At 41.3% G+C, this 15329-nt stretch overlaps 1 long non-coding RNA gene across 1 annotated transcript; it reads left to right on the plus strand.

Moving 5' to 3' along the window:
* Positions 1-3030: 3030 nt before the first annotated feature.
* Positions 3031-10428, plus strand: LOC117314892. Its single transcript, XR_004529627.1, has 2 exons — positions 3031-4366; positions 10032-10428. It is a non-coding gene; the product is annotated as an uncharacterized LOC117314892 (long non-coding RNA).
* Positions 10429-15329: the final 4901 nt, after the last annotated feature.

A 15329-nucleotide genomic window follows, 5' to 3' on the forward strand; every position in this document is an offset into this window, starting at 1 on the left:
TGTCATGATGTGACATCCGCCAGGCTGATGTCTATATGTCGTGATGTAACGTCCGCCAGACTGATGTCTATATGTTGTGATGTGACATCCGCCAGGCTGATGTCTATATGTCGTGATGTAACGTCCGCCAGACTGATGTCTATATGTTGTGATGTGACGTCCGCCAGACTGATGTCAATATGTTGTGATGTGACGTCCGCCAGACTGATGTCAATATGTTGTGATGTAACGTCCGCCAGACTGATGTCAATATGTCATAATGCAACGTTCGTCAGACTGATGTCAATATGTTGTGATGTGACGTCCGCCAGACTGATGTCAATATGTTGTGATGTGACGTCCGCCAGACTGATGTCAATATGTTGTGATGTGACGTCCGCCAGACTGATGTCAATATGTCGTGATGTTACGTCCGTCAGGTTGATGTCTATATGTCGTGATGTAACGTCCGCCAGACTGATGTCAATATGTCATGATGCAACGTTCGTCAGACTGATGTCAATATGTTGTGATGTGACGTCCGCCAGACTGATGTCAATATGTTGTGATGTGACGTCCGCCAGACTGATGTCTATATGTCGTGATGTAACGTCCGCCAGACTGATGTCAATATGTCATGATGCAACGTTCGTCAGACTGATGTCGATATGTCATGATGTTAATATGTTGTGATGTGACGTCCGCCAGACTGATGTCTATATGTTGTGATGTGACGTCCGCCAGACTGATGTCAATATGTTGTGATGTGACGTCCGCAAGACTGATGTCTATATGTCGTGATGTAACGTCCGCCAGACTGATGTCAATATGTCATGATGCAACGTTCGTCAGACTGATGTCAATATGTTGTGATGTGACGTCCGCCAGACTGATGTCAATATGTTGTGATGTGACGTCCGCCAGACTGATGTCTATATGTTGTGATGTGACGTCCGCCAGACTGATGTCTATATGTCGTGATGTGACGTCCGCCAGACTGATGTCAATATGTCGTGATGTTACGTCCGTCAGGTTGATGTCTATATGTCGTGATGTAACGTCCGCCAGACTGATGTCAATATGTTGTGATTTTACGTCCGGCAGACTGATGTCAATGTCATGATGTGACATCCGCCAGGCTGATGTCTATATGTCGTGATGTAACGTCCGCCAGACTGATGTCTATATGTTGTGATGTAACGTACGCCAGGCTGATGTCTATATGTCGTGATGTAACGTCCGCCAGGCTGATGTCTATATGTCGTGATGTAACGTCCGTCAGACTGATGTCAATATGTTGTGATGTAACGTCCGCCAGACTGATGTCAATATGTCATAATGCAACGTTCGTCAGACTGATGTCAATATGTTGTGATGTGACGTCCGCCAGACTGATGTCAATATGTTGTGATGTGACGTCCGCCAGACTGATGTCAATATGTTGTGATGTGACGTCCGCCAGACTGATGTCTATATGTCGTGATGTAACGTCCGCCAGACTGAGGTCAATATGTCATGATGCAACGTTCGTCAGACTGATGTCGATATGTCATGATGTTAATATGTTGTGATGTGACGTCCGCCAGACTGATGTCGATATGTTGTGATGTGACGTCCGCCAGACTGATGTCAATATGTTGTGATGTGACGTCCGCCAGACTGATGTCTATATGTCGTGATGTAACGTCCGCCAGACTGATGTCAATATGTCATGATGCAACGTTCGTCAGACTGATGTCAATATGTTGTGATGTGACGTCCGCCAGACTGATGTCAATATGTTGTGATGTGACGTCCGCCAGACTGATGTCTATATGTTGTGATGTGACGTCCGCCAGACTGATGTCTATATGTCGTGATGTGACGTCCGCCAGACTGATGTCAATATGTCGTGATGTTACGTCCGTCAGGTTGATGTCTATATGTCGTGATGTGACGTCCGTCAGACTGATGTCAATATGTTGTGATTTTACGTCCGGCAGACTGATGTCAATGTCATGATGTGACATCCGCCAGGCTGATGTCTATATGTCGTGATGTAACGTCCGCCAGACTGATGTCTATATGTTGTGATGTAACGTCCGCCAGGCTGATGTCTATATGTCGTGATGTAACGTCCGCCAGGCTGATGTCTATATGTTGTGATGTAACGTCCGCCAGGCTGATGTCTATATGTCGTGATGTAACGTCCGCCAGACTGATGTCTATATGTCGTGATGTAACGTCCGCCAGGCTGATGTCTATATGTCGTGATGTAACGTCCGCCAGACTGATGTCTATATGTTGTGATGTGACGTCCGCCAGACTGATGTCAATATGTTGTGATGTGACGTCCGCCAGACTGATGTCAATATGTTGTGATGTAACGTCCGCCAGACTGATGTCAATATGTCATAATGCAACGTTCGTCAGACTGATGTCAATATGTTGTGATGTGACGTCCGCCAGACTGATGTCAATATGTTGTGATGTGACGTCCGCCAGACTGATGTCAATATGTTGTGATGTGACGTCCGCCAGACTGATGTCTATATGTCGTGATGTAACGTCCGCCAGACTGATGTCAATATGTCATGATGCAACGTTCGTCAGACTGATGTCAAAATGTTGTGATGTGACGTCCGCCAGACTGATGTCAATATGTTGTGATGTGACGTCCGCCATACTGATGTCTATATGTTGTGATGTGACGTCCGCCAGACTGATGTCAATATGTTGTGATGTGACGTCCGCCAGACTGATGGCAATATGTTGTGATGTGACGTCCGCCAGACTGATGTCAATATGTTGTGATGTAACGTCCGCCAGACTGATGTCAATATGTTGTGATGTAACGTCCGCCAGACTGATGTCTATATGTCGTGATGTGATGTTCATCAGGCTGATGTCAATATGTTGTGATGTGACGTCCGCCAGACTGATGTCAATATGTTGTGATGTAACGTCCGCCAGACTGATGTCAATATGTTGTGATGTAACGTCCGCCAGACTGATGTCTATATGTCGTGATGTGACGTCCGCCAGACTGATGTCAATATGTCATGATGTGACGTCCGCCAGACTGATGTCAATATGTGTGATGTTACGTCCGCCAGACTGATGTCTATATGTCGTGATGTGACGTCCGCCAGACTGATGTCAATATGTCATGATGTGACATCCGCCAGGCTGATGTCTATATGTTGTGATGTGACGTCCGCCAGACTGATGTCAATATGTCATGATGTAACGTCCGACAGACTGATGTCAATATGTTGTGATGTTACGTCCGTATCATAAATTCAAACAGCTGCTTCTGGAAACCAGGAGGCACAGAATAATACATTTTGGCCAGTCATATTATGGTATGTATGTTGTAACAAGAGGCCCAATGGGCCTTAACGGTCATCTGACTACCTTGAGAACATCATACTACTATAGCTAGTAACTAATGGGGCATTTCTAGGTACCAGATCAGAAAGATGTAACAAGAGGCCCAAATTGATCACATGGCTCTACAGCAACTTTGAAGTATATCTAGCCTGACGACGACGGACGATGCATGATGACTATAGGTCATCCTGACCCCTTGGGACAGATGACCTAATAAAATCTTAACACAGTTTCGCGATATCAATGATAATTTATTTCTTTAAGCAAAACAATATTTTGAAACAAAGATTACAAGAGTCACCTATTTTCCAATGATTTAAAGTTTCAGTCTGTCAGTTACTTGTGAAAACACTACGTATGGATATACTATTTAGGACCATAACATTAACTTACTTGTTATCCTAACATTCTTTACATATTCTGTTATTACAAGTCCCTTTTATGTTAACATACTGGCCAAATCACATTCAGCCTTTCCAGTGTTAGATAACAGTTCACTTAACCTATTACCAACGAAAATTGTCACATGTCTTCATCGACCCTTATAATTATAATGGGTTTAAATTGACATAATGTACATGACCCATTTGAGGGGTACTTTTAAACTATTCTAAAAATGCATACTAACTATTCAATAGATGTTAATAGATAAAGTAAATTATCTCTTACGATATATAGGCATATCCACACTATTACTGATGTGAGTTTTCTTTTTTCTCTTACCCTAGACATATATCCACACTTATGTAACGGGAATGGATTTTGCGAGTTATGTACCTTTGTTTGAGATTTGTGTCCCTTAGTAGAAGTATATATTTGTGTATGTATGACAGTATTTTGTTGAATTATAGTGTAATTATTAATTGTGAGTGTGAATATATGTGTTCAGAATGCAAAATATATGTAGCATGAGAGTATGTATTTAGTTTGGGAATGAGTGCGAGTAACTATGATTGTGTATTTTATATTGAAAACAGTGTATGCTAATCTATGTGCACCATTGTGAATGGAAAAGGTTGCTAGTTTATATGTGTGAATGTAACGAGTATGTGGGGGAAGTAGTGTCCTAGGCTCGGTTATAACCGGAACAAGGACGTTAAGCCCCATCAATCAATCAATCATATGTGGGGGAAGTTGTATGAAGATATAGAAGCCATTGGCTGGTATCTCTATGCAAGTTGGTTGTTTACTTCCCTTCTATTCTTTCCTTTCTACACTTTCCTTACATATACACTTAACAGAAGCCATTTACCTGGTAACTTTCCTTCTGTCTCTCAGTCTATGGTTTCGGGTAATAGCTGCCTCGTGTATGATAGTGTGGAAGATGGTTTTATTCTGTGGTGCTGTAAATAGTTATGGTTACTAGTTTTATATTGCCAATGATGGACTATTGAATAAATGTAGGACCTGTACCTAGTTTTTGTGTGGCTTATATATTCAAAGCAATGTACTAGATACTAAGAACCTGGGTTTTAGGGGAATTTGAACCGTTACACTATTACTGATGTGAGATTTCTCTTTCTCTAACATCCCCTAGAATTCTGCCCCTACCCCCAAAAACACTACCACTTCCCCTCAGAATACTACTTGTTTGTTTGTTTGTTTATGTTTTACGGCCCATCGACAACTAGGGTCATTTAGGGCCAAACAATATACTAACATGTTTTATTTTTAAAGTTAAAATCAGATAAAATTTGTCATTTATAAAAGCATCCGTATTGTATATTTAGATCATTATGTTAAAAATGTTGGTTAAAAATGGTAAAATATGTATATGTACGAATAGATTATGTGAACTTTGTTATATAAATAGAACGTCAAAGACAATAACGTAAAAGACATCAAAGTCTATAAAATAGATCGATTTCTTTTAAGTAGCTAAATATTGTTTTCGAATCCACGGAACTGAAAAGGGTTTTCATATCCGGGACTCGAAAGTATTTATCACGAATGAGCTTGAAATCGGAACATTCTATTAAAAAATGCTCCACTGTGAATTGAGCATCACATGCATAACACACCGGTGGATCCTCTCGTTTCAAAAGGAACGAATGAGTAGGATATGTGTGCCCGGTACGGAGCCGAGAGAGGACTATTTCCTCTCTACGATCCTTCCGACTGTTTTGATGTTTAAGTTTTGGTTGTACTTTAAAAAGTTTGTTGCTCGTCTCGAGAGACCAGCGTTGCTGCCATTTACTCTGAATGGCAGAACTAATTACAGGTTTGAAATCTGTATATGGCATTTTGATATTTGTTTGTTGCAGATTTAGAGCAAGTTTTGCTTGGCGGTCAACAAGTTCGTTGCCTTTAATTCCGACATGGCTCGGAATCCAAAGTAATGTTATTTTGCATTTGTTTAAGATACGAGATATTCGTAAAACAAGGTTTTGTATGAGTATATTCTTTGGATCTCGTGATTGTAAATTCTGAAGGACAGATAGAGAGTCGGAACAAATTATTGCCTTTCTAATGCGTTGTTCTTCGATATGGTCGAGGGCCAAATCGATGGCACATGTTTCCACAGAGAAGATAGAGGCACCATCTGGTAAGCGGATTGAAGAGCAATGGTGATCGGAATAGCATGCTGCGGAGACCTTTACTCCATCTTTTGAGCCATCAATGTAGATCTGAACGTGATCGGGAAAATCTTTAATGCATTCCCGAAAGGAGGATTTGTGTTCTTCGGGTAATGCACTCGATTTTGCCCTCACGTGTAGAGTAAGGTTAATATCAGGTGTTTCGACAAGCCATGGCGGTACATCCGATACGGTGTATTCGCCTTTGTTGTCTAAGCTTATGTTAAGTTCATGAAGAAAATTCGAAATTCTAATGCCAAATGTTGGTAAGAGTTTTTGGTTTTGAGTGAATATGTTTCGGTATTGCGGATTGACAACAAGATCAAAAGCCGGGTTTTTCGGGTTGGATTTCAATTGGGCGGCATATTGAAGCGTAAGTTTTTTCCTTCGGTCATTTAAAGATGGTTCATTTGCCTCTACATAAAGGCTCTGCACTGGTGTTGTTCGGAAAGCACCAAGTGCTAGACGTAATCCTTGATTATGGATAGGATCCAACATTTGCAGGTAAGAATTCCGTGCCGATCCATAAACGATGGACCCATAGTCGAGTTTTGATCGAATAAGTGCCCTATAAAGGCGCAAGAGCATTTCACGGTCCGCACCCCAGTCGGTGTGGGATAGTACGCGTAAAATATTCATTGCCTTTGAGCACTTATCCTTTAGGTGTTTAATATGTGGAACAAAGGAGAGTTTTGAATCGAAAATTAGTCCGAGGAATTTGGTTTGCTCTACAACTGGAATTTTGCTTCCATTTAATGTTAGATTGGGATCATTATGTGGCTTTCGTTTTTGGTAGAAGTGCATGCAGACAGTTTTTGATCTGGAAAATTTAAAGCCGTTTTCATCTGCCCATGTTTGTAGTTTGCCCAAACATTGTTGAAGTTGTCGTTCTATCGTGTGCATGTTCTTCGACCTATAGCAGATCAAGAAGTCATCAATAAATAGAGACCCTTCAATTGACTTACCGAGACATTTAGTTATACTGTTGATTTTCAGACCGAAAAGAGTTACGGAAAGGATCCCCCCTGAGGGACTCCCATTTCCTGTTTAGCTGTTTCAGAATACGTTGAGCCAACGCGAACCTTAAAATGTCTGTCAGATATGTAGTTTGAAATGAATTTTGGGAGATTCCCACGTACACCAATTTCATGCAGGTCTTTCATAATACCATATTGCCATGTAGTATCGTATGCTTTCTCCAGATCAAAGAACACAGCAACAAGATGTTCCTTCTTGGTCTACTGTTCCTCTGCGGTTTCTGAATCCGCTTTGGAGTGGACTCAAAATATTATTGGATTCAAGGAACCAAACTAGTCTATTGTTTATCATCCGTTCAAGTGTTTTACAGATGCAGCTTGTTAGAGAGATAGGGCGATAATTATTTGGTTCATTGGCGTCCTTACCAGGTTTTGGAATCAGAATAATTGTTGATTCCTTCCAAGACTCAGGGATCTTACCGGAAGCGAATACTTGATTAAAAATATATAAGAGACACCGTAATGATGATTCTGGTAAATGTTTCAGGAATTGGTACGGAATTTCATCTGGCCCAGCTGCTGAATCGGTCGATCTTTTTAGCGATTCAAGCAACTCCTGGAGATCGAAAGGCTTGTTGTAACTTTCTGTGTTGGATGATTTAAAGTTAAGACGTTTCTTTTCTTTGTCTTTTTTGAAAGTTTGGAATTTTTTGGAGTGATTTTTGGCGGATGAGTTCTGAGCTATATTTTTAGCAAATGCATTTGTAATTTCAGATGTAGAAGAGAAGATTTGGTTACTGTTGATAAGATGGGATGCTGGTGCCATTTTTCGTTTTCCACTTATTTTTCGTATCTGATCCCATATCTTTTTTGGTGATGTGTTTGAAGATATTTTAGAAATGTATTCCTTCCAGCTATTCTTTTTGTCAGATTTAATAGATCGCCGAGCCTTCGCCCTCCAAATTTTAAAATTATTGTAATTTTCAGTTGTAGGGGAAGTCAGGAATCGTCTGAGAGCTGCCTTTCGGCCGGATCTATTGATAAAAGATTCTTCAGATAAAAGGAACTTTGTAGGTTTTGGGACGGACTTTGGTATCGTTTTTGTGGCAATAGAAGTAATCGTTTCAGTGATGTTTTAATTGGGTCATCGAGGTTAGTGAATTTTTCTACAGTAAGCTCCTCGTTGCACAGGTGTTGGAATTGGCCCCAATCTGCTTTGTGCACATTCCATCGAGGAAGTGGTTTATCAAGAGGGTTCCCAATATTCTTAAGAAAAGTAGGGAAGTGGTCACTCCTACATAGATCATCATTTACCCTCCAGTCATAATCGAGTAAAATTATGGATGGATGACATAATGATAGGTCTATGCGGGTACGGGAGCCGTTAGCAGGGTGTAGATATGTTGGGGTATTATTGTTAAAAAGACACAGGTTGTTTTTATCTATAAATTCCTCAATAAGTCTTCCTCTCTCATCTGTGTTCGGGGAGCCCCACAGACTGTTATGCCCATTAAAATCTCCGAAAATTATGTATGGTGCTGGGAGTTGCGAGACGAGGTTATTAAGTTGCTCACAAGTGAAAGCAATACTCGGAGGAAGATACATTGAACAGACAGTTACTTGTCTGTGTAAAGTTGCACAGACAGCAACAGCCTGTAAATTTGTGTTTAACGTGATAATTCTGTGAGGAATAGTTTTATGGATAGCTACAGCTGCGCCACCTCTGTTTCCTACCGTTGCGATGCTATTGTAGAGCGAGAAATTTCTGAAAGTAATTGGGTTTTTTAACATGACCTCCTGCAGGCAGAATAAGGCAGGTCTAAATTCTTTTGATAAATTTTGAAACTCTTCTAAATTTGCCCTTAGTCCGCGTATGTTCCATTGTATGATAAAATTGTTCGTATTGCTGACCACTATCCAGGTTCGTGATGGACGCTCTTTGGACTGACAGGACTACTTGGTGTAGGTTGTCTGGTGACAGCATTGCTGCTGTCACCAAACTCACTGTCGTCCGCAAGAACGTCGTACCTGTTATGACCATGGATAGGGTCATTTGAGCCTTTGCTGGGCTTTGTGTTGTTTAAGGAAGGTAATCTGTGTAGCTTTACCTTCGGTTTTCGTTGGTCTTGAGGTGGTGTGGTTGCTGGTCGTTTATTGGTGTTACCAGCAATCTTATTAAGGTCTGACGGCTGTGATACAGTCCGTCTGTGGTGGGTGACCCTCGGCTTCGATGTTTGTGTTATATGACGTGCAGGTGTATGTGCTGGAGGTGCTGGCATATTGGTCTTGATAACTGCCGTTTCGTTAGGCTGGGAAGGTCTAACTGATGTTGAGGTGGTCTTAGACGCTACCCTTCCTGACATGAAACGGGATGCCAAACCGAAAAGAATCTTGTCATTCCTTTCGTCCATCAAAGGTGGTACCTCCGCACCGAAAGCTGGCTTATCAAAGTAAGCTTGTACTTTTGCATCGCTGACTGTAATGGTGTTTTGTTGTGTTTTTGATTTTGTTACTGATGCATAGGTCAACGCAGCGGGGTCATTACTCTCGACCACCCTCCTGGCGTCAGAGAAGGAAATGTTACGGGTATACTTTACCCGCAGAACTTCCCTTTCCTTCTTCCAGGAAAGACAGTCTCGAGATGACGCCGCGTGGTTGCCCTTGCAATTTGGACATCGTTTGCCGGTGATATCACAGCTATCTGTGTCGTTATGGCCCTCTCGTCCGCAAACCTCCCTTTGCCTGCATCTGTCCTCATGATGACCGTATCTCTGGCAGTTACGGCATCGTAGAGGATTCGGTATGTAGGGCGAGGCGTTACATCTCATGTAACCTACCATTACCGATGAAGGAAGGTTTGGAACCGCGAACGTGAGGACGAACGTATTTGTCTGTACTGTTTGGCGTTTTATTTTGATCCGCCTCACCTCTGAGATCGGGATATTCTCCGACTTGAAATATTGCAGAATCTCTGCGTCAGTGTCGTTCTGCAAGGCAGGGCATCTGATTACCCCCTTGCTGAAGTTAAGGGACTGATGGGCCCTAACATGGACACTGATCCCAGAGAATTCCGACAATTTCAGGAGATTACCTATGATTGTATTAAGTCCCATTGTGAATGGAAAAGGTTGCTAGTTTATATGTGTGAATGTAACGAGTATGTGGGGGAAGTAGTGTCCTAGGCTCGGTTATAACCGGAACAAGGACGTTAAGCCCCATCAATCAATCAATCATATGTGGGGGAAGTTGTATGAAGATATAGAAGCCATTGGCTGGTATCTCTATGCAAGTTGGTTGTTTACTTCCCTTCTATTCTTTCCTTTCTACACTTTCCTTACATATACACTTAACAGAAGCCATTTACCTGGTAACTTTCCTTCTGTCTCTCAGTCTATGGTTTCGGGTAATAGCTGCCTCGTGTATGATAGTGTGGAAGATGGTTTTATTCTGTGGTGCTGTAAATAGTTATGGTTACTAGTTTTATATTGCCAATGATGGACTATTGAATAAATGTAGGACCTGTACCTAGTTTTTGTGTGGCTTATATATTCAAAGCAATGTACTAGATACTAAGAACCTGGGTTTTAGGGGAATTTGAACCGTTACACTATTACTGATGTGAGATTTCTCTTTCTCTAACATCCCCTAGAATTCTGCCCCTACCCCCAAAAACACTACCACTTCCCCTCAGAATACTACTTGTTTGTTTGTTTGTTTATGTTTTACGGCCCATCGACAACTAGGGTCATTTAGGGCCAAGCAATATACTAACATGTTTTATTTTTAAAGTTAAAATCAGATAAAATTTGTCATTTATAAAAGCATCCGTATTGTATATTTAGATCATTATGTTAAAAATGTTGGTTAAAAATGGTAAAATATGTATATGTACGAATAGATTATGTGAACTTTGTTATATAAATAGAACGTCAAAGACAATAACGTAAAAGACATCAAAGTCTATAAAATAGATCGATTTCTTTTAAGTAGCTAAATATTGTTTTCGAATCCACGGAACTGAAAAGGGTTTTCATATCCGGGACTCGAAAGTATTTATCACGAATGAGCTTGAAATCGGAACATTCTATTAAAAAATGCTCCACTGTGAATTGAGCATCACATGCATAACACACCGGTGGATCCTCTCGTTTCAAAAGGAACGAATGAGTAGGATATGTGTGCCCGGTACGGAGCCGAGAGAGGACTATTTCCTCTCTACGATCCTTCCGACTGTTTTGATGTTTAAGTTTTGGTTGTACTTTAAAAAGTTTGTTGCTCGTCTCGAGAGACCAGCGTTGCTGCCATTTACTCTGAATGGCAGAACTAATTACAGGTTTGAAATCTGTATATGGCATTTTGATATTTGTTTGTTGCAGATTTAGAGCAAGTTTTGCTTGGCGGTCAACAAGTTCGTTGCCTTTAATTCCGACATGGCTCGGAATCCAAAGTAATGTTATTTTGCATTTGTTTAAGATACGAGATATTCGTAAAACAAGGTTTTGTATGAGTATATTCTTTGGATCTCGTGATTGTAAATTCTGAAGGACAGATAGAGAGTCGGAACAAATTATTGCCTTTCTAATGCGTTGTTCTTCGATATGGTCGAGGGCCAAATCGATGGCACATGTTTCCACAGAGAAGATAGAGGCACCATCTGGTAAGCGGATTGAAGAGCAATGGTGATCGGAATAGCATGCTGCGGAGACCTTTACTCCATCTTTTGAGCCATCAATGTAGATCTGAACGTGATCGGGAAAATCTTTAATGCATTCCCGAAAGGAGGATTTGTGTTCTTCGGGTAATGCACTCGATTTTGCCCTCACGTGTAGAGTAAGGTTAATATCAGGTGTTTCGACAAGCCATGGCGGTACATCCGATACGGTGTATTCGCCTTTGTTGTCTAAGCTTATGTTAAGTTCATGAAGAAAATTCGAAATTCTAATGCCAAATGTTGGTAAGAGTTTTTGGTTTTGAGTGAATATGTTTCGGTATTGCGGATTGACAACAAGATCAAAAGCCGGGTTTTTCGGGTTGGATTTCAATTGGGCGGCATATTGAAGCGTAAGTTTTTTCCTTCGGTCATTTAAAGATGGTTCATTTGCCTCTACATAAAGGCTCTGCACTGGTGTTGTTCGGAAAGCACCAAGTGCTAGACGTAATCCTTGATTATGGATAGGATCCAACATTTGCAGGTAAGAATTCCGTGCCGATCCATAAACGATGGACCCATAGTCGAGTTTTGATCGAATAAGTGCCCTATAAAGGCGCAAGAGCATTTCACGGTCCGCACCCCAGTCGGTGTGGGATAGTACGCGTAAAATATTCATTGCCTTTGAGCACTTATCCTTTAGGTGTTTAATATGTGGAACAAAGGAGAGTTTTGAATCGAAAATTAGTCCGAGGAATTTGGTTTGCTCTACAACTGGAATTTTGCTTCCATTTAATGTTAGATTGGGATCATTATGTGGCTTTCGTTTTTGGTAGAAGTGCATGCAGACAGTTTTTGATCTGGAAAATTTAAAGCCGTTTTCATCTGCCCATGTTTGTAGTTTGCCCAAACATTGTTGAAGTTGTCGTTCTATCGTGTGCATGTTCTTCGACCTATAGCAGATCAAGAAGTCATCAATAAATAGAGACCCTTCAATTGACTTACCGAGACATTTAGTTATACTGTTGATTTTCAGACCGAAAAGAGTTACGGAAAGGATCCCCCCTGAGGGACTCCCATTTCCTGTTTAGCTGTTTCAGAATACGTTGAGCCAACGCGAACCTTAAAATGTCTGTCAGATATGTAGTTTGAAATGAATTTTGGGAGATTCCCACGTACACCAATTTCATGCAGGTCTTTCATAATACCATATTGCCATGTAGTATCGTATGCTTTCTCCAGATCAAAGAACACAGCAACAAGATGTTCCTTCTTGGTCTACTGTTCCTCTGCGGTTTCTGAATCCGCTTTGGAGTGGACTCAAAATATTATTGGATTCAAGGAACCAAACTAGTCTATTGTTTATCATCCGTTCAAGTGTTTTACAGATGCAGCTTGTTAGAGAGATAGGGCGATAATTATTTGGTTCATTGGCGTCCTTACCAGGTTTTGGAATCAGAATAATTGTTGATTCCTTCCAAGACTCAGGGATCTTACCGGAAGCGAATACTTGATTAAAAATATATAAGAGACACCGTAATGATGATTCTGGTAAATGTTTCAGGAATTGGTACGGAATTTCATCTGGCCCAGCTGCTGAATCGGTCGATCTTTTTAGCGATTCAAGCAACTCCTGGAGATCGAAAGGCTTGTTGTAACTTTCTGTGTTGGATGATTTAAAGTTAAGACGTTTCTTTTCTTTGTCTTTTTTGAAAGTTTGGAATTTTTTGGAGTGATTTTTGGCGGATGAGTTCTGAGCTATATTTTTAGCAAATGCATTTGTAATTTCAGATGTAGAAGAGAAGATTTGGTTACTGTTGATAAGATGGGATGCTGGTGCCATTTTTCGTTTTCCACTTATTTTTCGTATCTGATCCCATATCTTTTTTGGTGATGTGTTTGAAGATATTTTAGAAATGTATTCCTTCCAGCTATTCTTTTTGTCAGATTTAATAGATCGCCGAGCCTTCGCCCTCCAAATTTTAAAATTATTGTAATTTTCAGTTGTAGGGGAAGTCAGGAATCGTCTGAGAGCTGCCTTTCGGCCGGATCTATTGATAAAAGATTCTTCAGATAAAAGGAACTTTGTAGGTTTTGGGACGGACTTTGGTATCGTTTTTGTGGCAATAGAAGTAATCGTTTCAGTGATGTTTTAATTGGGTCATCGAGGTTAGTGAATTTTTCTACAGTAAGCTCCTCGTTGCACAGGTGTTGGAATTGGCCCCAATCTGCTTTGTGCACATTCCATCGAGGAAGTGGTTTATCAAGAGGGTTCCCAATATTCTTAAGAAAAGTAGGGAAGTGGTCACTCCTACATAGATCATCATTTACCCTCCAGTCATAATCGAGTAAAATTATGGATGGATGACATAATGATAGGTCTATGCGGGTACGGGAGCCGTTAGCAGGGTGTAGATATGTTGGGGTATTATTGTTAAAAAGACACAGGTTGTTTTTATCTATAAATTCCTCAATAAGTCTTCCTCTCTCATCTGTGTTCGGGGAGCCCCACAGACTGTTATGCCCATTAAAATCTCCGAAAATTATGTATGGTGCTGGGAGTTGCGAGACGAGGTTATTAAGTTGCTCACAAGTGAAAGCAATACTCGGAGGAAGATACATTGAACAGACAGTTACTTGTCTGTGTAAAGTTGCACAGACAGCAACAGCCTGTAAATTTGTGTTTAACGTGATAATTCTGTGAGGAATAGTTTTATGGATAGCTACAGCTGCGCCACCTCTGTTTCCTACCGTTGCGATGCTATTGTAGAGCGAGAAATTTCTGAAAGTAATTGGGTTTTTTAACATGACCTCCTGCAGGCAGAATAAGGCAGGTCTAAATTCTTTTGATAAATTTTGAAACTCTTCTAAATTTGCCCTTAGTCCGCGTATGTTCCATTGTATGATAAAATTGTTCGTATTGCTGACCACTATCCAGGTTCGTGATGGACGCTCTTTGGACTGACAGGACTACTTGGTGTAGGTTGTCTGGTGACAGCATTGCTGCTGTCACCAAACTCACTGTCGTCCGCAAGAACGTCGTACCTGTTATGACCATGGATAGGGTCATTTGAGCCTTTGCTGGGCTTTGTGTTGTTTAAGGAAGGTAATCTGTGTAGCTTTACTTTCGGTTTTCGTTGGTCTTGAGGTGGTGTGGTTGCTGGTCGTTTATTGGTGTTACCAGCAATCTTATTAAGGTCTGACGGCTGTGATACAGTCCGTCTGTGGTGGGTGACCCTCGGCTTCGATGTTTGTGTTATATGACGTGCAGGTGTATGTGCTGGAGGTGCTGGCATATTGGTCTTGATAACTGCCGTTTCGTTAGGCTGGGAAGGTCTAACTGATGTTGAGGTGGTCTTAGACGCTACCCTTCCTGACATGAAACGGGATGCCAAACCGAAAAGAATCTTGTCATTCCTTTCGTCCATCAAAGGTGGTACCTCCGCACCGAAAGCTGGCTTATCAAAGTAAGCTTGTACTTTTGCATCGCTGACTGTAATGGTGTTTTGTTGTGTTTTTGATTTTGTTACTGATGCATAGGTCAACGCAGCGGGGTCATTACTCTCGACCACCCTCCTGGCGTCAGAGAAGGAAATGTTACGGGTATACTTTACCCGCAGAACTTCCCTTTCCTTCTTCCAGGAAAGACAGTCTCGAGATGACGCCGCGTGGTTGCCCTTGCAATTTGGACATCGTTTGCCGGTGATATCACAGCTATCTGTGTCGTTATGGCCCTCTCGTCCGCAAACCTCCCTTTGCCTGCATCTGTCCTCATGA

Source organism: Pecten maximus, chromosome 17 (genome assembly GCF_902652985.1).
Source record: "Pecten maximus chromosome 17, xPecMax1.1, whole genome shotgun sequence".
In the NCBI taxonomy this organism is placed as follows: domain Eukaryota; kingdom Metazoa; phylum Mollusca; class Bivalvia; order Pectinida; family Pectinidae; genus Pecten; species Pecten maximus.